Source organism: Sarcophilus harrisii, chromosome 3 (assembly GCF_902635505.1).
Source record: "Sarcophilus harrisii chromosome 3, mSarHar1.11, whole genome shotgun sequence".
Lineage (NCBI taxonomy): Eukaryota > Metazoa > Chordata > Mammalia > Dasyuromorphia > Dasyuridae > Sarcophilus > Sarcophilus harrisii.
In genome coordinates this window covers 368926345-368950849 of record NC_045428.1, presented here as the reverse complement: position 1 = coordinate 368950849, position 24505 = coordinate 368926345, and the positions used below count along the sequence as shown (strand labels likewise).

The 24505-nt window shown below is 33.8% G+C and overlaps 2 protein-coding genes across 21 annotated transcripts in view; one reads left to right on the top strand and one right to left on the bottom strand.

Annotated features, from left to right (window-relative positions):
* Positions 1 to 24505, top strand: part of PLCL1 (phospholipase C like 1 (inactive)) — a 406095-nt gene that overhangs the window by 50815 nt on the left and 330775 nt on the right. The window lies entirely within an intron of this gene.
* BOLL (boule homolog, RNA binding protein) overlaps positions 1 to 24505 on the bottom strand; it is a 199027-nt gene that overhangs the window by 160791 nt on the left and 13731 nt on the right. The window lies entirely within an intron of this gene.

The window sequence follows — 24505 nt, the reverse complement described above, 5'->3', positions numbered from 1 at the left end:
CATTTGGAAAAAGAAGGACTAATTGACATTGTTAAACAGCAGAGACATTAAAGGATAATCAGGATGAAAGATGGCATTTGGCCTGATAAACCATTGGGAAACTTTAGGAATAGCTTAAGTAGCCTGGAATTTATAATAGGAAAAATTTCCTCACTGAATTTTATGGGAGTCAGGATCAGGATGTTGGTTTCTTAGTAGAAGCTGGTACAATAGAATTGTACCTATTGTAGAGAGAAGGTGTCAAAAGCCCTGCCTCAATCAGATTAAAATATAATTGGGAAATATTAAAACAAATAAAAATACAATAGAATTTGTATAATGTTAAGCTTCTTTTCCCATTTCTATTTGAGCTTCACATGCTATTAATACTTAATAAAATCTTTTTTGAGTTAATGTCTTGATAATCAGAATTGGTTTGTGGGTTTTAGAGAAAGAATAAGGAGAACTATGATGTTGATTTAAAACTTATGGCCCCTTATTCACATTTTAAAACTATGAAACAGTGGACTGGGCTGTTGAGCAAATGTGTGTTCTTTGGTTTTGCAGGAATGGCATGTACTTTGAATTCTCAAAATAGAATTTTAGTTTACTTTCTTGGTATTCTTAGTGAGAAAAATTCAGGCCATATTTATTACAAATTATGAGAAAACATTTATAGGAGGATTTTCTTTTGAACTATAAGAACCTGTGGCTTTCCATAGACATTCAGTGCATTCCTCACATAAATATGTTCCATCCTCTAATGCACTAGCTGATCTCATTGTTAAACGCTCTGTAACATTCAAGTCACTAGAGATGGGACATTCATAATCGGTATGGCTTCCAATTTCTTTTTAGGAAGGTGTAACTAGAGGTGTTACTCCATTTGAAACCCAACACGTGGCTGCTTTTTAATTGGGACTTTTAATTTCAGAAAAGACAGAATTTGAGGAATAGTATTAATAGTATTAATTTGAATGCTAATTGTGACTATGGATGCATAATTTGTAAAGCTATAACTTTCTGTACAAGTAGCTTTCCCAGGTAATACCATCTATTCCACCCTTCAAATGTTATTTTGTTGATGTTCACATTCTGAGAAACCTTGGTTTTCTGCTCATTTGCTCTTAAAGCACTGACTTCAATCAAGGTTTTGAGCTTTTGGTTCTAATTAAGTGTTCCTATTGTTTTGTGGTTGATGTTAGATAGGAGTTGATCCTTATGGATAAATATATATTTTCTCAACTTAGCTCTCAAAGCAGTCTCTCACTGTATTTATGTCCAGAAATGAGAAGCAGTAGATTACACAGTTTTACATTTGGCAGTGGATCTCCCAAGAATAAGTTTTCATATGCAGTTTCAGGCACCTTTGTGGTTTGGGTTGTATTTTGACAGTTGCTAGGTAGCTTGAATCAGAGAGTACAGCTGTGCAATGTAACTTCTTTCCTCTACCTCATCCTTTCTGAAGAAAAAAAAAAAACCCAAACAAAACCAAATTCTGCCCTAACCACTTTTAATATGTTAATGTTATTTAAGATATTTAAAGCCTGCACAAAAGCTATGAGATATAATGAAAGGAATTAAGGTTCTGAATAAGGATGTAGATTTATTAGTCTGAGCCAGATGAAAACAATTTCCAGTTTGAGAAAGAGTTGGCTTCTGATCCATTTAACTGAAAGGTGAACTCCTGTGCTTGGAATCCCATCTGTCTCATTACTCTTTATTGGATGTTAGTTCCAGGGCTAGAATTGGCCTTAGGGGCCATCAAGTTTGTGGCACATCCACTGTACTGTTGGTACTTCTTCCAATCTTGTGCCTAATGTTTCCAAAATAATTTCCAAATCTAATTTGCTTATGTGGTAAAGAGTCAGGTGGAAAGATTGAATTCTTTGAAAGATGAAGTTAAAGGCAAGAAAAACTAAGCCAGTGGAATTGTTAAATTTTACTTAAAAAAAAAAAAGGAACAAGTCTTTATGAATTAGGCATGTACTATATAGAAATAAATTCAGAAAGGATCACAGTGAACTTTTGGTTATTATTTCTAGCTGTTAGGCTAGATTTCTTCTTTGGGTGTCTTTCCCCAAAATAGCTATTTAAAAAGGTTTACTGTTTTATGTTGGGAAGAAACAATTTACGAGTCGACAGCAAATGTAAAGATGATTTTGTTTGAGGATATCCTTGACATTTTATCATATTAACGCCCCCCCCCCCAAAAAAAAAGTCGCAGGAAGAAAATAAAGAAGCAAATTTTCTTTTTCAGATATTGCCTGTTTCAGGGTTTGTTTGTTTTTTTATTTTTTTAATTTCAGCTTGAGTTTTTGGCATAGGAATGCTAATTAATCTATACAATCATGTTAATATAAGGACATCAACAGCCACAGAAAAGTGGATATTATAATACCTTTTTCACTTTAAGCTTTTACTTAGAATTTTAATTGTTTTGAGGTGGGAGTGGGTGTGTAAAAAGGAGGAAAGGATGGTAAGAGAAAAGGATGAAGGAACAATGCAGAGAAAGGGGCTTTTAAAACATGAATGGAATCAGGGCTCAAGCAATAAGAATTACATGAAACATTTGTTGTTGTTCCATTGTTTTCAGTCTTGTCTTACTCTTCACAAACCCATTTGGGGTTTTCTTGGCAAAGTTATTAGAGTGGGTTGCCATTTCCTTTTCCAGATGAAGAAACTGAGGTAAACAGAATTAACTAATTTGCCTAGGGTTACAGAATTTATAAGTGTCTGAGGACAGATTTGAACTCAGGAAGATAAGTCTTTACTCTAGGTTCAGCACTCTATTCACTGTACCACCTAGCTACACTATACATAAAACATAAGGGAACTATTTTAAGATCAATTAAAGCAGATTTAATATAAATTTTATTATGTTAGCGTCTATTGCTAGGACTAAAACAGTTTCATTAAATTAGGCGACAGACAGTGCTAAAAGCATCAGACCCTTTTTATTTGATATGTTTAAAGGAGGGGAATGTATGGACAACAAGGGAATGACACTAGGGAAGTCTAATGACCCTTTCCTATTTTTTTACACCAGGGTCATCTCTAAAAGTGGGGGTAGTAAGGAAGAGGAAAGGGATGAAGCAGGGATATCTCCAGTAAGCTTCCAACACAGTGATCTTCAGGTCTTGGCAGTAAATGGTCTGCAATAGTTTAGGATTACTGGGTCTATATTTCAGAGCAACTCCTGGATCTTCTTGGATGTTACAGCCAGTTTTAGGATCAGAATCATTCAGCTGTTTTTCTAGGTAGAAAACGAGTCTTGCTTAGAAGGAAATAAGTGATTTTCCACCTCTGAGATTATAGTCAAAGAAGCAGCAGTCATCTAGGATAATCAAAATGTCTTTGTGTGGAAGTTCTAAATAAACAAGTTTCTACATTTTGGGGGTAGCATGGCAGTTTCTGAGAAAGAACAGGACAGAAGGGAAGAGTTGTTGGGCAGAAGAAAGGGATATAACTAAGGAACAGATAGTCTAATGGACAGAAAAGGACTAGGTCAAGACAATTAGAAGTTTTTTCAGACCACAATATTTTTATAGAACATTTATTTTCATAGGGGTTTTATATAGATTTTAGGAAGTGCTCTCTCTCTCTCTCTCTCTCTCTCTCTCTCTCTCTCTCTCTCTCTCTCTCTCTCTCTCTCTGTCTTTAGAGGCTTTGAAAAAGAGAAATGGATGTTCACTTAAGGGATTGGTTATACCTTAGGTGCTCATCCAGTTCAAGAGATCATGGACATAATTACCCAATACTTTCTAAATCTTATTTTTAGTTATTCTACCAGACAAAAAAACTTTTGACTGAGGTTTAGAAGATCTGAGTTCTTGTTCTGAGTTCTGGCATTCACTAACTTGCTGTATGATGTTGGGTCCTACCAGGGTTTATTCATCTATAAAATGAAATAATTGGACTTGATTGGACTAAGGATTGCCCTAAGGTTCCTTTTAGCTCTAATATGCCATATGTTTATTCTAAAACGGTTTATATTTTTAAGATGATATGCTATTTGGTGGTGACATGAAGATGAGACAAAGAATTTCTTAAAGGAGCTTACATTCTGCTAAAGGAAAGTAATATAACATACAAATATTACACAATTTTTAAACACAAAACAATTTGAGGAAAAATTATAACCAATGAAAGGATTATGGAAAGGTTTCCTATTGGAGATGACATGTCTTTTCTCTTTAAAGGAAACTGAAGATGCATGGAGGTGAGGAGGGAGTGCCTCCAGACAAGTGAGATAGCCTTTTTAAAGGGATTGAGACCAAAGATAGAATGCCAAGTTCAGGAAATCTCGAGTAGCTAAGTATGAGTGTAATGTTGAGTGTGTGAATGGTAGTAATTATGAAATAAGTAAGCAAAAGTAGGCTGGAGTTAAATGTGAATGGTTATGGATTCCAAGTTGAGATTATATTTTATTCTGTTTTTTATTTTATTCTATTGTTTTAATAGAGAGCCACTAAAAAGTCTTGAGCAAGAGAATGACATTGGTCACATCTGAGCTGTAGCTTTTTTTCTTAACTTATTATTACCCTAAATTTGCTTTTGCTTTCTTAATATCTGAGGGCCTACAGTAACCAAAATGGTTTTTAAAACCCATAAACTAAAGGAAAACAAGATTAACTTGAGACAATGTGAGACTTTCCTGGAATCCAGAGCATGTTATTGCACAGAATTGCTTTAATAAGCACCAGAGTGTGCTGGTGATCAGATAGTGAACAATTTGGAAGTGGGGGACAAATGAGCAAGTTTCCTGATTTTTATTAGGAGAAAATGAGGAAGTAGAATGTTTGAAGGGAAATTAGCCACAAAGAGAGATCATGCATGAAAACTATGTATCAGGAAATCTTTGAAAAGCATTTAGATTGTTGTCAGTACTGCTTTTTCATTCTTTGTAGGAAATGAAGTTATGATGCTATCAACTATAGATATGGTAAGTTGAAACTTGCAGTGTGGGCTAGAATCGATTATTCTTCCCCCCCCCCCCCCCCCCCCAGGCAATTGGGGTTAAGTGACTTGCTCAGGGTCACATAGCTTGGAAGTGTTAAGTGTCTGAGGCCTGACTTCAAGACTGGTGTTCTATCCACTGAACCACCTAGTTGTCCCAGAATCATTGATTCTTAAGATCTTATTTTACAGTTTTCTATACAGTGAAATTTTAGTGTTCTGATGATTACAGATCTGGAACTAACCAGTAAAAAAAAAAACCCAGCAAGGAGGGAACACTATTAAGAAGACATGAGACTTGAATACTGTAACTGTTATTCTACAGTTGATAGATTCATCACACAGTAGAAAACAAAACAAAACAAAACAACAACCACCAGTTTGATTCTAGGGCTTCAACTATAAGAGAATAATTCTTTTTAAAAAAGTTTTTTTTTTTTTTTGCATGAAATCCAAAAAATAGATGGTGAAATATTTTTTTTCTGAGGCAAATAGGGTTAAGTAACTTGCCCATGGTGCAAGATACTAGGACAAGATAAGTGTCTGAAGCCAGATTTAAACTCAGGTCCTCCTGACTTTAAGACTGGTACTCTATCCAATGTACTATCTAGCTGCCCCAGATGGTGAAATTTTTGAAGTCAGACTATGTTGTTTTAACATTTTTGTGTCATTAGCTTCTACTATAAGGCTTTGTATTTAATAATTTTTGAATGATGCAAGCTACTGTTCAACAGCCTCTTCTCAAGGGTATCATTGGGTTTGGCACCTTGACTTAACCCAAATTTTGAAGGAACCACCATTTAGGAAGCTGGAATCTTGATAACATTCATAAAATCAAATCTTTAGGATTGAAAAATTTCATCATCTTAAAACTTACAAAAGTGTCAGATAATTATCCAGCAAAATTTAAGCTAAAGATAAAGAGTTTTTTTTTTGGCTTCAGGCATATCTAAACTAAACTATCATTTTTTTTTTTGTAGAAACATATTAGGTGAAAAGATATTACTACTATTGTGGCAGTCAGTTCCATAGAATCAGTGTTGTGTACAAATAGCAAATGTTATAATGATGATAAATGGACTGATTGATACCTAGGGAAATTAAAGGGAAAGGATACTTTTACATTTAAGTGCTAGCTTGAATTGTAACCATTCTCCTCATATGTTACCTCCTTAATGATGTATTAGCTGAATGATATTTTCAGAGATGAATGTTGAAATTCAAGTAGTTATCAGAGTCCATGAAGGAATGATACAGATGAAATAGATAAGTCTGGGCTTAAAGATGGTGATATGGTAGGGGCCTCTTCCATTGAGGTAATGATGAACAAATCATAGTTTATGTTTTAAATCGGGCTGGCAAATTGAATAACGGATATTCATAGTAAAAGTGATGATTTCCTGGAAGGTGAGAAAAAAATACCTTAGTCTTTGATTTGCTAATTCATTTTGAAGAAAGACAACTGATGAAGAAATCATTCACCCACAGCTTTATGAGAAAGAAGCCAATATTCATAGAGCAAGTTTATATGAGAGATTTCATTTTTTTCTTATTGACTTTTTTATATCACTATCTTTTTCTGATATAGTTCTGCTTCTTTTCTTGTAGCAGTTAAGCAAAATCAATTGTTTTTGTTTTTTTATTTGATTTGATTTGATTTTTATTATAGCTTTTTATTTACAAGATATATGCATGGGTAATTTTTCAGCATTGACCCTTGCATAATCTTCTGTTCTAATTTTTCCCTTCCTTCCCCCACTCCCTCCCCTACATGGCAGCTAGACCCATACATGTTAAATATGTTAAAGTATATGTTATATCAATATATGTATACATATCTATACAGTTATTAAGCAAAATCATTTGTGAAGGAGATCTCATTTGACAATTCATAAGAGTATTTTGTACTCATGGTCCCCTACCTCTCTACTGAGAGAATTTCACCATCTTTTTTTCTTTTCTTTTCTTTATTTCTTTTCTTTTCTTTTTTTTTTTTTGGAAGGTGGAGTATTTATTGCAGTTAACATTTTTCCCCCTCAAGATAACAACTCCCTAAAGTTTGGGCTAGCTACTAATACTTTCCTGTGTTCTACTCAATAGAAATGATAAGATAATAGATAACTTAGAACTGAGAGAATTTATGGATCATCTAGTATTTTCCTATCTTTATTTGCAGCTGCATTTTCAGTATGATATAAAACTAAAATTCACAAAGCTAATCTAGAGTCATCAAAGAAAAACTGATTTATATTCAGGAAGTCCAGTTTAAGAAGCAAGGAAATCTGCAAGTCATTTCAGAAAGATTTCAATGAAACCAATGCCATCATGACAAACTTCACTAGAAAGGGCCTAGTACTTAAAAGGTTAAATTTCAAAATGATGGTAATCTGGAGAGTTGAAGTTTTATTGTCCTTCAGATTGCATTTTAAAATGATAGGGAGATGTCATGGTCAGCTAAATTTTATGTCTTTACTTATATTACCATTATAATTTTATTGGGAAATATTACATAGATATTCATGTATAAGTCACAAGAGAAAGGTCATGTTTAATTCCTTTTGTTGTATGCATACACATGTATAGCAACAACAAGTATGTCTTTAATCTGTAGCATATCTCAATCCATATATACTACTTCATGATGATAGAATAAATGTCTATCTAGGACTATCAGAACTATCCTATTACATATCACTTAGTTTTACTTTCAATTTCATTTAATATTACCTATATTGACCTGTATTTTTAGAAAGATTTCAGCAAAATCAACACCATTATAGCAAACAGTTAAATAGATCCCAGCTCTTGAAATGGGCTGGGATTTTTTAATTGTTGAACTGAGAATTTGATCTAGTTCACAGAAGAGACAGTTAACTGAAGTCAATTTTGCTTTGAGTAGATTAAAGTTATTATTCAATTTAGAAAATATTCATTGAACCCCTACTAGATGCTTTTTAACAAACTGAACAAAAATTTGTTAAACATCTATTCTGTGCAAGCCAAATCTCTGACTATAAATCAAAGGGTAGCTACTTGCATCTATTAGTTGAGAGAATTTCTTTCAGTTTCCCACAGTGGTGAAATCAAAAGGTCAAGACTAACACACAAGGAGGTACTGTGCAAGGTGCTGGCTGCGCAAAGACAGAAATCAAGTAGTTCCTGTGTTTAAGAATTTTACATTTTACTGAATAAAATAAAAACTGATTTATACCCCACAGCATTAGGATTTATTTGTTCAAATGAATAATATTGATTTCTCTTGGGACCATCACCATATGTCCCAGGGTTGTATGAAAGGCTGGTAAAAATGTGATGGTCTGATTGCAAGGACATGGCTCCATACAAGGCTGAGCAATATTTATTTCACTTTTTGCTGCAAGACTGAACATTTTCATAGAATTAATACACATTCATTAATATTCTTTGCCTCACTATGGTTTTAAATATGCAGCTTATTTTTAAGCTATTTAAAATATGACTTTATTGCTCTATTAAAATATAGAGAACTAATGGAGGATACAGCAAACAAATATGTAGAAGCAAGCTATAATCAGGATAAATAGGAAACAATTAACAGAGGGAAGACTCTAGAATTTAGAGGAGTTCAAAAAAGGTTTCCTGTAGAAGGTAGGGTTTTAGTTAGGATATAAAGAAAGCCAGAGAAACCAGAGAACTAAACTTAAGTTTAAGACTTTTACATTTTCCATAAAATCAAAGAAAATTAAAAAAAAAAGTCAAGAAAAAAGAGAAAGTAGAATTTAGCACCCACCATTCACTTATTTGTGGCAGAAGGGTGATATAGCAGAGGCAGAATGGGCTCTGATTTTGGAGGGGAGACCTAGAATATTGCATCTAGTGTTCTTTGAGCCTCTCTAGGTTTTCAGGACACTGGCTCTTTGATTCTCCTCTTACTCATCTAATTGCTTTACTCCAGTCTCCTTTGCCAAATCCCCATCTAGATCATTCCTTCTAACTGTAGGTGTCCCTCAGGGTTCAGTCCTGGGCCCTCTTTCTTTGCTCTCTATCTACTTCACCTGGTGATCTTGTCAGCCTCAATAAATTTTAATAACTATCTCTATGCTGATAATTCTCAAATTTACCTATCCTGCCCCATCCTCTCTGCTGACTTCCACTCTCACATTTTCAATTGCCTTTCCTGAACTCAGTATGTTCAAAATGGAACTAACTTTTCCTCCTAAACTCTCTACCTTCTCCATTATCACAGAGACCCTCACTATCCCCTTTGTTTCTTGGGTTTTCAACTTGGAAGTTGTTCTCCACTCCTTTCTACCTTCCCTCTTCCCCATCCAATCTGCTGCCTTTGCGTCTTTGAAACATCTTTCAAATTCTCCTCCCTCCCTGATAATGCCCACACTCTAGTGAAGGCTCTTATCATTTCACTCCTTGATTATTGCAATAAACCCATTATCAGTTGGTAGGTCTGCCTACCTCATCTCTCCCCACTACTGACTAATATAATTTTCCTAAAGTGCAGGTTTGGCCTGCCTTGTCTCTCCACTCCAATCCATTTTTCTATTCAGTGACTAAAATGATTTTCCTAAAATGCAGGTTTGATTATATCATCTCCAGATTCAAATAAAGAATCTCTTGTGTAGGGTTCAAAGCCTTTTATAACCCAGCCTACTCTTGCCTTTTCTTTCTGCTTTCACCATACTCCTCACCATGTAGTCTTCCATCCGGTGATACTGGCCTCCTGTCTATTCTACAAACAAGACACTCCATCTTTCAGCTCTGGGTATTTTCTCTGGCTGTCTCCCATGTTTGGAATGTTTTCCCTTCTCATTTCAGCCTATTGGTTTCTCTGGCTTTCTTTATGTCCTAACTAAAATCCCACCTTCTATAGGAAACCTTTTTCAACTTCTTTAAGTTCTAGTTCCCTCTGTTAATTGTTTCCTATCCTGATTTTTGTTAAAGCTTGCTTCTATATATTTGTTTGTTTTATCTTCCATTAGATTGTGAACACCTTGAAAGTGTCCTCTCCTTTTTGTTTAATTCTCAACCTTTAGCACATTTCCTGGCACATGGTATGTGTTTAATAAATGTTTATTGATTGATTGATTGACTTGACCTCTCTGGGCTCACTTTTGTCATGTGTAAAGTTTAGTTAATAGTATTATAACTTTATTTCCTACATCATTTTTAGTGGGGAAAGTGCTTTGTAAATAGCTCACATTTATAAAGTCCTTTAAAGTTTGCAAAAGCACTTTACATATATTATTTTAACTGTCTCCCCACTACTCTGGCAGGTAAGTTACCACAAAAACCTTTAAAACAATTTTATGTGTAAGTTATTACTGTATTATGAGGAAAATGCCAGCTTTTTTGAAGACATTACTTACAAGTTTATGAGGGAACTATTAATGTCAGTTGTATAAAGTACTTGAGGTAGTTAGTGGGGATTAGGGGAAGTGCTATTTATTTATTCCTTTAGTGTCTTAAACTCTATTTTAAGCCACTCTACCCTTTATTAACTCTGGTTTTTGTAGATATACTCTGCAATAAAAACTGAGAGATGAGGATAGGTGCCTTTGGAATATAATACAAAATTATTGGCTTTAACTTGTCTTTCTAGTTTTATAAAATCGTGCTTTCCTTCATTTTCCTGGCCTGCTTAGCTCTTTCCTGTGACATTTCAATTGCCCCTTTCCAGTATATTGTTAGCCTTTGCATATTTGGTTCTCCCATTTTTGGAATACACCCCCTTCTAATTTATATGTCCTAGAATATCTGGGTCCCTTCAAAGCACAACTAAGATGCTATCTTTTTTAATGAAATAAAATCAACAAGCATTTATTTTTTTCCCCTGAGGCAATTGGGGTTAAGTGACTTGCCCAGGGTCACACTGCTAGGAAGTGTTAAGTGTCTAAGACCATATTTGAATTCAGGTCCTCCTGACTTCAGGGCTGGTGCTCTATCCACTTTACCATCTAGCTGCCCCTCAACAAGCATTATCAAGTACCTATTATGCATTAGGTAATCTGAAATTGAGAATAAAAAAGGCAAAATAGTCAAGCTCACAATATAATGGGGTAGATAACACACAAACAAACAAAATATATAGGAGATAAATCTGAAGATAGGCACTAATATCTTCCCCAGTTCTCAGCACTCTGTCCCTTTGAGAATTACTTTGTATAACTGTGTCTATCTTATGTAAGTATATATGTACACACATACACACACATACACACACATGCACACACACATATATAATCTATATCTGATTGTCTATCTGTCTTTCTATCCTATCTAGCTATCTCATCATCTCCCTTCAATAGAATATAACTCTTTGAGGATAGAGACCATTTTTTTTTCCACATTTATCACATGAGATGTAACTTGCTAAAAGTAATGAACATCCTGCACATAAAATACTACTTTCATATTCAAATTTTTTCTATACTAGCTAGCTTGAGATTATCTATTAACAATGCCAAGAATAATAATTCTTCATATGAGATGATATAAATACACACAAATTTATATCTTTGTAAACCCTGAAGCACTATATAAATATTATCTATTACTATTATTATTATTAATATATCTCTTTAAGGTCTACAAATTTCTATTCATAACAACCCTATGTGGTAGGCAGCATAAATATTTGTACAAGTTTTGCTCATTTTAAAGTCAGGAAACTAAATTTCAAAAAAGATGAAATGATTTGCCCGTGATTTACAATTGGTAAGCAGTGGAACTGGAACTCAAAACCGTTTCTTCTGAAATCAAATATTCTTTTGAAAACTAGTGTCTTTTCTCTACACAACATTTTTCATAAATCACCTGTGGCCTAGGTTTTTAAATTTGCCACGAAAAATCGAAAACTGATGGAGATCAATCTTTAAGTGACTCTTTGAAAAGAACAAAAATGTTCCTTGTTTATGCTTTGTGTTTTGTGATAGAATAACTCAATCTAAAAATAAACATTGGCAATAATAATAATGAATAGTAACACATTTAGGTAGCATTTACTAAGTGCCAGGCACAATGATAAATACATCATTATTACTATCTCATTGGAGCCACACAACTTTGTTGAGCCTGAGGGGGTAGGTGCTATTATTATCCCTCTTTTGATATGTTTATAATTCAGTCAGCAATATATCAGTTGTTCAGTTTACACATATTTATAGCTTTGTAAATCTTGAAGAATTACATAAACATTAGCTATTATTATTATTAATATATCTCTTTAAGGTCTATAAATTTCTGCTCATAGCAACCCCATGTAATAGGCATATTCTACAAATATTAACCATTTTACAAATTAGGAAACTGAATCTCAACTCTTTATGACCCTGTGGATGAATGGTTCATGGGGTTTTCTTGGCAAAAATACTGGCGTGGTCTGTCATTTCCTTCTCCAGTTTTGTGTAGGTAGGGGTCAAGTGACTTGCCCAGAATTACATAGCTAGTGTTTGGTCTTTCTGACTCTAGGATTGATAATATTGTGGTCTGCTTGGAAGGTGGTGGTGTATATAACAACAGACATTTACTGAGTTGCCTACTGTGCGTAAGGCACCATGCTTAGATTTTAGGGATTAAAACATAGCTATGATGTAGACCTTGACCTCTGACAAGAGAAAAAATTAAGAAACCATATACAAGTAACTGATATAAGAGAGTGTGGGATAAGTCCAAAAGAGAGAGGTCTAGGAGAAGATCTGTGAGAAATTTGAGGGGGAAGAGACCAGTTTCAGCTGAAGGGATCAGAGGAAGTTTCATGGGAAAGGCATTTACAAAGAAACTAATTAGTGCAGAAGATAGAGACTTGGACCTCAAGTCAGGGAGGAGGGGCAAGGAGTGCCATCTTGTGCTTCTTCTTCTTTTTTTGAGACAAGCTAATAAATGTTTAGTTGTCCAGAAGTTTTACTTTTCTGATGTGTATGCTAGTGATTGCCTCCTTTCTATGCTACCATTTGACTATGACAGCATTTTACAATTTGTTAAATATTTGTCATGGCCTTCTTACAAAATCGTGGGCATTTTGTATGTTGTAGCAATCACAGGAGCCAATTATATATTAGTTCATCTACTTTCCATTTAGGAAATGTAGGAAATGGAAGCAATACATATTTGTCATTTAAAGTTGAATAGCATTTTAAATTAATATATTGTTAATTCTTTCATTTAAGCCTTTTTCACAGGTTGATTTTTCTTCAGTATTCAAATATATCTGGAGTGCTGAAAAACAATAACTGACATTTGTAGAACATTGCAAAGTTTGCAAAGTGCTTTACATGTGTTATCTCCTTTGAGCCATACAATCCTATGATGTGGGTATTATAAAGAAGACATTAAATGATTTGTTCACATTAGCTATGCAAGCTAATAAGTGTCAGAGACAAGATTTGAGCTCAGTCTTCTGGAATCCAGATTCAACAATCCATATTCTGACTTCGAGCATTTTCACTGGGTTCTGGATAATGAACAATGAATGCTCTTGTGTTTTGCCAATCACCAATGTAGTGAAATAAGCTATGTGCTTGCTCCAGTGCTTTTTAGCATGATGTTTTCAGCCATGTTGTCAAATGCCTTAAATCAGGAAGAACGGGGCATCAAGGTCAGCTAGCATACTGATAGTAAATTCTTCGACTTGAAAAGACTATAAGCCAAAACTAAAGTGGAGGGAGTGTTGGTGCATGCTTTTTTGTTTGCAGATGATTGTGCACCCACTGCAGCCTCTGAAGCTGAGATGCAAAAAAGTGTGGATCTATATTCTGCTGTTTTTGCTAATTTTGACTTAACAATTAACACTAAGAAAACACAGGAACTCCATCAATCGGCAGTACAATGTCCATATGTAGAACCATCAGTTATAGCCAATGGAGAAGTTTTGAATGCTATGGATAAGTTTACTTATCTTGGCAGCATATTTTCCAGGAATGTACACATTAATAACGAGGCTGACTCACGCATTTCCAGACCTAGCTCAGGGTTTGGAAGGCTCTGAAGGAAAGTGTGAGGGAGAAGTATTGGACTGATGACCACATTGAAGGTCTGCAGAGCTGTTTTGCTGAGCTCATTGCTATATGTATGGGAAAGCTGAGCAGTCTATCATAGCCAAGTCAGAAACTGAATTGCTTCCATTTGAATTGTCTTGGGAAGATTCTGAAGATCACCTGGAAGGAAAATGTACTAGATACTGAGGGCTTTTCTCAAACTTAACTGCTAAGCAATCAAACTCTATTGCAGAGAGTGCAGCTCTGTTGGGTTGGCCACATTATTTGTATGTCCAATGTGTGCTTGCCAAAAAAACTGTACACAGGCTAAGTGCTCATGTGGTGGTGGTCAGAAAAAGTGATACAAGGACGCTCTCAAGGTTTCTCTCAAGAATTTTAGAATTGATTGCATGATGTTGGAATCACTAGTACAGGATGCCCAACATGACATGCCCTCATCAGAGGTGGTTGCTCTCTAAGCAAAGCAGAATTGAAGTACCTCAAAAGATGCATAAGATGCACAAAGTTAGAGAACCCACCCCAAATGTTCATATGAATTAGTTGTACCTGACCTGTGGTAGAGCTGCTGAGTTCTTGTTGGTTTGATCAGTCACAGTTGGACACCTTGTATCTTGATTATAACATAATGCAGTTTTGGCCCTTTTTGAGGAAGAAGGGCAACAAGCAACATATCCATGTTTTTCTTTACAGTTTATGATAAACTCAACATGTAACTTTCAAAGCTGTATTGCATTTCTGTGTTTCTGGTCTTACGTTTTCTTTAAATTTAAAAAAAAATATTCTTCAATGACTATCTTTTCTTTTCCTTTCCTTTTTTTCAAAGAAATCTAGCTCTTTTCATTCTTCCTCCTGCCCCAAGTCAAATACTTAAAAAAGCAATAGCTTCAAAGGGAGCTTGTATTTTCTATTCTTCTCAGTCTCAGTTGGAGTGTGACCATGCAAAGGTATCTTGTATAAAAAATTTTCTATTAAATTCTTCCTATCTCCTTTTCATGTTTTCTTTGAGGATACTCTTAATGAATAAAGTTATTTATGGGAATATGAAAGCAGGCATGTGAATTATTAGTAGAACCTGATTTTTTATTTATTTATTTATTTTTTTGGTGAGGTATATAGTATGATGCAGTAGATAGTGTGTTGGACTTGTCAGGAAAGATCTGGGTTGTGACATTTCTTCACCTCTAACACTTATTTAACCAATCATTTAATCTGCATAAGCTTCAATTTACAAGTCTGTAAAATGGGGTTATTCATGGGGAATAGGAAATGCTTATCTCACACAGTATTCAGAAGAATCAAATTATATAGAGGACTTCAGATCTTATAATACTAAATAAATGCCAACTATTATTAACATTGCGATCTTTGCTATTTTGAAATCTATTCCTTTATTAGATACCATAAAAATTGATCCCCAAGGGCCTTTCAAATAGAGTTGCTTGCAGAGTTGCTTTCTTCAAAATATATTTAGCCAAGTCTAACTGCTCCTACCTAATTTTATTTTTTGAAGTATTATTATGATTTAATTACATAGCTTATTAGGCATTTAGGTGACAGAGCCCATATTTAGGACTCTTTACTATTGCTGATAAAATAAGATTGTTTATTAAAACTCCAGTGGCTCCTGGCTGGGATTAAATATATATTTAATATATATAAATTATATATAATTTTAAAATATAAATTCTCCTATTTGGCATTTAAAATCCTTTATAATTTGATCTTAACCTAATTATTCTTTATTCTGTTTTTTTCATTCCACGGTCCAGCTAAACTAGACTTCTTGGATTTCTTCACATTTTTCATCTCTGTGCCTTTACAATAATTGTTCCTCCTTGCCTGCAATGTAATCACTCTCTACCTCTTATAAATCCTTGTTTCCTTCAAGACATTTCAGTCATCACCTTTACATGATGCTTTTGCTGATTCCCTATAGGTCTTGGTTACTGACCTTCTTCTCTCAAATTACTTTGTTTCAATTTTGTATGTATCTCTTCTTGATAGAATGTAAATTCCTTGAAATTAGAGACTTTTCATTTAACTAGCATTTATATACTGCATTATGGAATTTATATTTATTTCATTTAGCAATAATAATATCTTGCATTTATATAATACTTCAAAGTTTGTAAAACTCTTTTCAAATACTATCTTACTTTTATCTTCCCAACAATTCTGGGAAGCAAGTGCTATTATCTTCCCTATTTTTTATAGATGAGGAAACTGAGAGAGACAGAAATTAAGTAACTTACCCAAGGTTATATAACTAGTAAGTGTCAGAGACAAGATTTGAATTTGGATCTTTTTCCTGACTCCAGGTCCCAGAGCTGTATCCACTGCACCACCTAGCAGCTTCATTTTTATCTGTTTATTTCTACTACCTATCCCCGTGCTTGAAATGAATTGAAAATTTGACAAATATTTTTGATTAATTGAGCATTATATCTAAATGTTACTGTTTGGGGTAGACATTTAGCCAGTTTGTATCATTTCACATTTGTTTTCAGACTGATTTCTTCCACAGATGTCCCAATAGAAAAAGGACCAAGAAAAATTTATATTATTTAAAGTCCAGAAAGAAAAGATTATTCAGGAGGAGAGGATAATCGTGTCAAATGCTACAGAAAGGTCAATAAGGTTGAAGAAAGCAAAGAGATCATTAGTTTTGGTGATAAAAAGCTTATTGGTATCTTTAGAGATGTAGTCTCAGTTGATTGATGAAGTTGGAAGCCAGGTTGCTCAGGCTTAAGAAGAGAATACAAGGAGAAAAAGTGAAGATGCTGAGTGTCGACTCTTTCAAGAAATTTGGCTGAGAAAGGGAGGAGATAGATTCAGTTAGTAAATATGGCAGAATCTAGTAAGAGTTTTTACCTTTATGTCAGGAGTCAGGAAGTATTCAGTAAATAGGGAGAGATTAAAAATTAGAAAGTAAAAAAGAAACATACAGAGAAACAGAGACAGAGACACCACAGAGACACAGAGAAAGATGCACACAGAGGTAGAAAGAGAAAGAGAAGAATGAGAGTAGTAGTACTAGTAGTGGGGACAATGTAATGGAGGTGATAATAGGGGAGGTGATAGAAGGTAGCACCAGAGACTGGCCTTGGTGAAATGAAATGTATATTTTGTAGCTTTTGATGTTTTCTTGAACACTTTTTTGTTTTGGTTAATTATATAATCTGTGTTTGGGAGCATCATTTAGTACTTTTCTTTTTTGTTTATCTTGAAAAATTAATTCTTAAACTTCCAAAATTATAGTGCCTTCAGCATTTATATTTGTGTACCTGGTCTGGTCTTACTGCCTTTTCCATCGTCATTTTTTAAAATCCCATTTTTACTTCTTCATATCATCAACAACTGAGGTGTTAAGTCCAAATACGATGGCTCTGTTGTTATTAATGATGAAAAAGATACATGTCTCATTTTTCATGTACTTATTATCCTTCTTTCTATCTTACTTACAAATGTCCTTTTATGTGTCACTATATCATCATCTACCTTAGTTGGGCCTCATGGAAAGATTTCTGCTGACTCATTTCCCCCTCCTCTACTCTTTGATGTGTTGTGAAAAGATGCTTATTATGATCTTTTATCCTATTCTACAATAGCATTAAATTTTTTTAAAGTTAATTTTTATTAAAATTTTTAAAAAATTTAATTTTTCTGGTTATACATTTATATTAACTTTTTAATACACATTTCTTTATGAATCATGTTGAGAGAGAAAAATCAGAACAAAAGGGGAAAAACCCATAGGAGAGAAAAAAACAGAAAAAAAAATGAACATAGTATGTGTGAATTTACATTCAATCTCCATAGTTCTCTTTCTGGATGCAGATGGCATTTTCTACCCGAAGTTTATTGGGATTGCTTGGATTACTGAACCATTGAGAAGAACCAAGTCTTTCTTGCTATTACTGTGTACAATGTATTTCTGGTTCTGCTTGTTTCTTTTAGAATCAGTTCATGTAAATCTTTCCAGGCCTTTTTAAAATCCTCTTATTTTTTCATATAACAATAATATTCCATTACCTTGATATACTACAACTTATTCAGTCATTCCCTAATTGATAGGCATCTATTCATTTTCCAATTCTTTGTTATCATCAAAAAGAACTACTGTAAACATTTTTGCACTTGTGGGTCCTTTTCCTTCCTCTATGATTTCCTTGGGATATAGACTCAGTAGTGGTACTGCTGAGTCAAAGTGTATGCAGTTTTATAGCTCTTTGGGCATAGTTCCAAATTGCTCTCCAGAATGATTGGATCATTTTACAACTTCACCAACAATGCATTAATGTTCCAGTTTTTCCACATCCCTTCAACATTTATCATTATCTTTTCCTATCATCTTAGCCAATCTGAGAGGTGTGTAGTGGTATCTCAGAGTTGTTTTAATTTTTATTTCTGTAATAAGTAGTGATTTAGAGCATTTTTATATGACTATAGATGGCTTTAATTTCATCATTTGAAAATTATCTGTTTCATATTCTTTGACCATTATCAATCTACCACATATTTCTAAAAATTAGCTTTTTATTTTCAAAATATATGTAAAGATAATTCTCAACATTTACCCTTGCAAAACCTTGTCCAAATTTTTCTCCCTCCCTTCTTCCCACTCTCTTCCCTAGACAGCAAGTAATCCAATATATATTAATCATGTGCAATTCTTCTATATATATTTCCACATTTATCATGCTGCACAAGAAAAATAAGATCAAAAAGGAAAAAAATGAGAAAGAAAAAAAAACAAGCAAACAACAACAAAAAAGTGAAAATACTGTGTTGTGATCTACATTCAGTCCCCAGAGTCCTCTTTCTGAATGTAGATGGCTCTCTACATCACAAGTCTGGAATTGACCAGAATCACCTCATTGCTGAAAAGAGCCATTTTCATCAGAATTGATCATCACATAATCTTCTTGTTGCTGTGTACAATGTTCTCTTGGTTCTATTAATTCACTTAGCATCAGTTTATGTAGGTCTCTCCAGGATTTTCTGAAATCATCCTGCTGATCATTTCTTATAGAGAAATAATATTCCATTACTATGAACATTCCCCAAATGATGGACATCCACTGTTTTCAAGTCCTTGTCACAACAAAAAGGGTTGCTATGAATATTTTTGCATATGTGGGTCCCTTTCCTTTTTTATGATCTCTTTGGGATACAGACCCAATAGAAACACTGCAATGGTTATGCACAGTTTGGTAGCTCTTTGGGCATAGTTTCAAAAACAGTAACATTTTACAAATAAATTTATATTTAAAACTAATGTTGACTTTAGCTGTCATGCCTCTCTTTTGAATAACAAGAGCTAATGTTTTCTAGCTTGGATGATATGTTTCTCCCCCCTTCATATTGTATTGTTTTAACTCAGTTACTTTTGCATTAAATGGGGATGGTACATATTATTTTTTCCCTTTATTCTAAGTTTTTTGTGTGTCAATTGTTTGAATAGGGTAGTTAGTGTCATGTTTTCATATTTATTCTTTCTTCTTAACATTCATCGATTTAGAGCTGGAAAGGACTTGAAAAGGCACCTAATCCAATCCCTTCATTTAACAAATGATGAAAATGAGGTCCATATAGGTTAATTGACTTGCCCAAAGTTACATAAGAACTAAGTGGCAGAGCCCAGATTCAAATATATATACTCTGACTCCAAGTCCAGTGTTAAAGGATCAGTTAAATTGACTCAAAGACAACTAGGAAAGTAGCGGTCTTTAGACTGTCTTTGAATATTAATTTAACTATAGTTACTCAAAATATCCTTGTCCAGTGACCAAGTTGGAATTATGGAATGCGTTGAAGCATTGGCATTCTCATTATGAATAAAGTCAGAGTATATAGGATACCTTAAAAGTCTTCAGACTAGTGCAATTTTAAGCTAATAAAGCCTAATTGAACACTTTAATTGAACTTAAATAGAAGGATGATTCATAGCATGGCATTACAAAGCCAAAAGTTCTGACTGCTATGGTAATCATTGAGTTTGGGTATGACGTTTTCATTAAGGGAACCCTTTACAGTCAATGCCCCATTCTGTTTTTTCTATTTCTGAACAGTCATTATTATAGTAACATATGAGTTGTTTAATATGTCTTATCTAATAGACTAGTATTCAAAAATGGGAGAAATGAAAATCTCATAATTTGATCATCAGTCACAACAGAAATTGTCAAAGTCTTTTTGTTCTTTGGTTGCCACTATAATTTTCAAAGTTATTTCAGCTTTCAGAGTAGACTAATTACACACACACACACACACACACACACACACATTTAAAATTTTTCTTTCAAATTTAGCTGTGCTCTACGTGATAAATGCCAGAAATGTCTATGACCTATGATTTCATTAGTGTGGAAACTCCCTTTTCTGATGCTTACCAAAATGTCTAAATCTTAATATCTCAGAGAATTACTTGAAGATTAAGAGTTCAAGAGATTTTCTTGTGGTCATATAGTAAATCTTCAAATTGGGGTTTGAACCCAGCTCTTCCTAATTCAAAGTCTAGCTCTGTATCCAGTGCTGTCTTCAGTAAGAAAGTGATCAACCTGAAGTTAGAGCATTTGTCATCAAATGAGCAATTTGTTGAATATCAGGCTACATAATATGCCTAAGTAAACAATTAAGCACTTTTATAAAATGAGGAAATCCATTTATATTTGACCACATTTTAAAAATTATCATTTGAAAACCACACATTTATAAAAATAATTAGAAAATTTGAAAAATAACTTATAAATGACATTTACTTATTAAATTTCTTCTCTTATGCCTAATTGTGGCAAAGACTAGCCTAGCAAAAAAGTGATAAGAAAGGCTTATCACTAGCGCTGTTATAAGTACACATCTTCTGAGATTGAATCATCATGCTCTCTTAGATTATTATATAAATTCACTCTTTCACTTTGAAATATTTTGTGATGAATTTGGCTACCTAGAAAGAAAATGAACATTCTGATTCATTTTTCCCATTAAATTTATTTTGATAGGTCTGGGGCCTTCACATTTTATTCTGTATCTTTTTTTTTCTTTCTAGAGAAAAAGGAATTTGGAAACTTCTGGTGGCAGAATGCCATAAATTGGCATTTCCAAGAGAAGGCAAACTGAAGTATATCTCTTTATGAAAATTCAATCAATTGCTTTTTGAATACTTATGATATGCAATAGAAGTAGTACAGTAGTTTTATTTAAGAAGCTTACAATTGCTATTTGTAACGCCAATGTTTTGGATATGGTAGGTGCTTAATTATTTCTTTTTTTTGTGGTAAAGGAAATAAAAATTTGAGGCTCAAAATATGAAATAACTTGCTTACGGTCAGTCAACAAGTCAGTTACATATTTATTTATTTAACACTATGTACTAGGCGTGTGTTAAGTGCTGGTTATATATCTAAGAGGTATCTGAGGTGGGATTTGAACCCAGATGTTTTTGACACCAAATTCACTTAGTGTCCTGAAAAGAATAGTATGCAAAATAAATCTATTAACCCCTAATAGGAGTTTTAAGGTTATGTTCTTGGTTGACTCAGAATTATTTCAAATGTTAATAGATGAATGAGTGCAGCATGTTTTGACATTCATTACATTCTAACCACTTTTACTGAGGCTTGTTTTTCTATTTCTTTTCTTTTTTTCTGAAGGTTGTATTATAGCACAGCAGTAAGGTTCCATTTCCCATAGATTAGCTGTTTCACTGTTAATGAAATGGAAACTGAAATGAGCTAGAAAGGACATGGTTAGATTTTCTTGAGCATAAATATTATGAAGGTTTTGAAATACGTGAATGTATTCAGCTTTGTTTGTTGCTCTTTTTAATTTAAATTTCTTAAGAACAATTTATTACACATTACATCTGTACATAATGAACTTGGAAAAATATTAAGCATATTTTCATTTCAAGAGAACATAAATTGTCAAAGCTTTCCCCCCTTCCATGTGTAAAATGACAAATGATGTAAAAATGAGTCTTGGCCAAGAGCTAAACAATATGCTTCATGCCAGTAAGAGATAACTATTTGACATTTTGGTAAATCTCACATCGAAAAGCTTTCAATCAGAAGGTAAGGAATTTTAACTGGAGTGGAAGCTAGCCAGAAATTTCAACTGTATAGGAACATGCTATTTCTTAACTGGTAGGAAAACATCAACTGTCCCCCTCCACAAAAACTTGCATTAAATGTGATTTTGTTACTTGACAGTAGCTATTTCAGTAAACAGTATATAATTAAAGATGAAATAAAAATATTTGTAACTTTCCTAGCTTCTGTTGATTGCTTCCCGCTTACTTTTTGAATTGCATTTATAATGCATCTTTCAGACACCTGAACACAAATTAGGAAGGCTTCTCTGATATTTTTTCTAAAAAGCTTATGGAAAACTTTATAATACCTCTGAGATATTGCATCCATCCCTGTCCATGCCTTTATATTCCTACTCTCATCATCTTTGTTCTGACCTGTAGTTCAGAAGGGGAGGGAATAATTTGAATTGTGGCAGAAAGGACTCACAGGAATGCCAGTTAGTAAAACTTTATAACTACTCATAAGGAGAGGAGAACAGATCAACAGGGAAGATTCTCAGTATATAGTCTCTATTGCCGTTAGCTCAAGGGCAATATACTGAGATGCAGTTTTGGACATACTATTGTGCAATGGTGTGCACACACTTCAGTAAAGCCCCAAATTGTGTCAAGGCTCAAATTTATGTAGCATTTTAGAGAAAGATGTAATATGAAACTATTAGGAGATGACCCATCATAAGGAAATAGAGTAAACCTGGACTATTGAGATATGAGGATTTTCTGAGTAAAGAACAAGAACAGATCCAGGAAACTTAATGCTGTTTTGTTGTTCAGTTGATCAGTTATGTGAGACTCAATGATTCCATGGACTAATGTTCATGAGATTTTCTTGGCAAAGATATTGCAGTGGTTTGCTATTTACTTTTGCAGTAGATCCAGTGGATCTTTTTGTCAGTAATCAAAAGTTAAGTGATTTGCTAATGGTTATGCGGCTAGGAAGTATGTGAAGCTGGTTGTGAACTCAGGTCACTCCAGACCCACTTAATACTATCCACTTAATAATGCTCTATCCACTTAATACTAACTTGCCACAAAAGCAAGAAACTGGAGAGGGAGGAGGCAAGGCTCAATCTTTGGGCTTATTGGCTTTAACATGATATGCTTCCTAAGGACCAAACCAGTTTTTAACTGGCTCTCCTCTGGAGTATAGTAGTAGCCTTCTGTCATATTGCTCCTGATTTGATGAGGATCTAGAATCATGGGAAAGACCACAGAGGTCATCTAGTCTAATTTCTCTCCCCCCCTTTTTTTTTTCTAATTCCAATTTTACAGATAAAGGTTAGGGTAAGTTAATCAGGCAGGTCACAAAATTAGTATTAGAGGTATACTTTGAACTCATCCTTTTCAAAAAAAGTAAGTAGTATTTTATTTTTTTTTCTAATTGTATGTAAAAGATAGTTTTCAACATTTTTTAAACAAGATTTTGAGTTCAAAAATTTTCTCCTTCTTTATCTTCCCTCCCTCCTCCCCAAGATGGCAAGCAATCTGATATAGGTTATACATGTGCAATCATGTTGAACATATTTCTACATTAGTCATATTGTAAAAAAAGAAAACAGAACAAAAGGGAAAAGCCACACCTCCCCTACCTCAAGTGATAATAGCATGCTTCAATCTGCATTCAGACCCCACGGTTCTTTCTCTAGGTGTGGAAAGTATTTTCCATCATGAGGTTTTTGGAACTGTCTTGGAACATTGTATTGCTGAGAAGAGTTAAGTCAATCAAAGTTGATCATTGCACAATGTTGTTACTATGTACAATGTTCTCTTGGTTGCGCTTACTTCACTTAGCATCAGTTCATATAAGTCTTTCTAGGTTTTTATTTAGAAAATTACTAGTTCCTCATTTTGTATAACACAATATTATTTCATTACATTTATATACCACAACTTGTTTAGCCATTCCCTAACTTATGGGGAAAGAATTTCCAATTCTTTTGCACTAAAAAAGAGCTGCTATAAATATTTTGTACATGTAGGTCCTTTCCCCCTTTTTATGATCTCTTTGGGATACAAACTTAGTAATGGTATTGCTAGATCAAAGGGTATGCAGAGCTTGATAGTCCTGTGGACATATGAACTCTTTTTTGACTCTAGAACCAGTGATCTTTATATTACATCTTATCTCCTTCTAATACATTCTGTATATCACTGTCACATGAATCTTTTAAATGAACAGGTCTGAGCATTTTACTTTACTGATAAAAAAAAATCTTTGATGGTTCCTTATTTCCTGCCCATTAAATAAAGATCATATTTTCTAACTTATCATTCAAAGCTCTCTACAACTTGACTTAGTTCTTCCTTTCTTATCTTACTTCACATTCACTAGTTTGTATACACTGTGTTCCAGTTAAACTGGAATACTCATCATGTTCTCACCATTTTCTGTACTTTTATTTTTTAAAAATGTCTTTATTTTTTCTAATTATATGGAGAAAGAATTTTAAATATTTTTTAAAAGTAAAATTTGAATTTCAAATTCTCT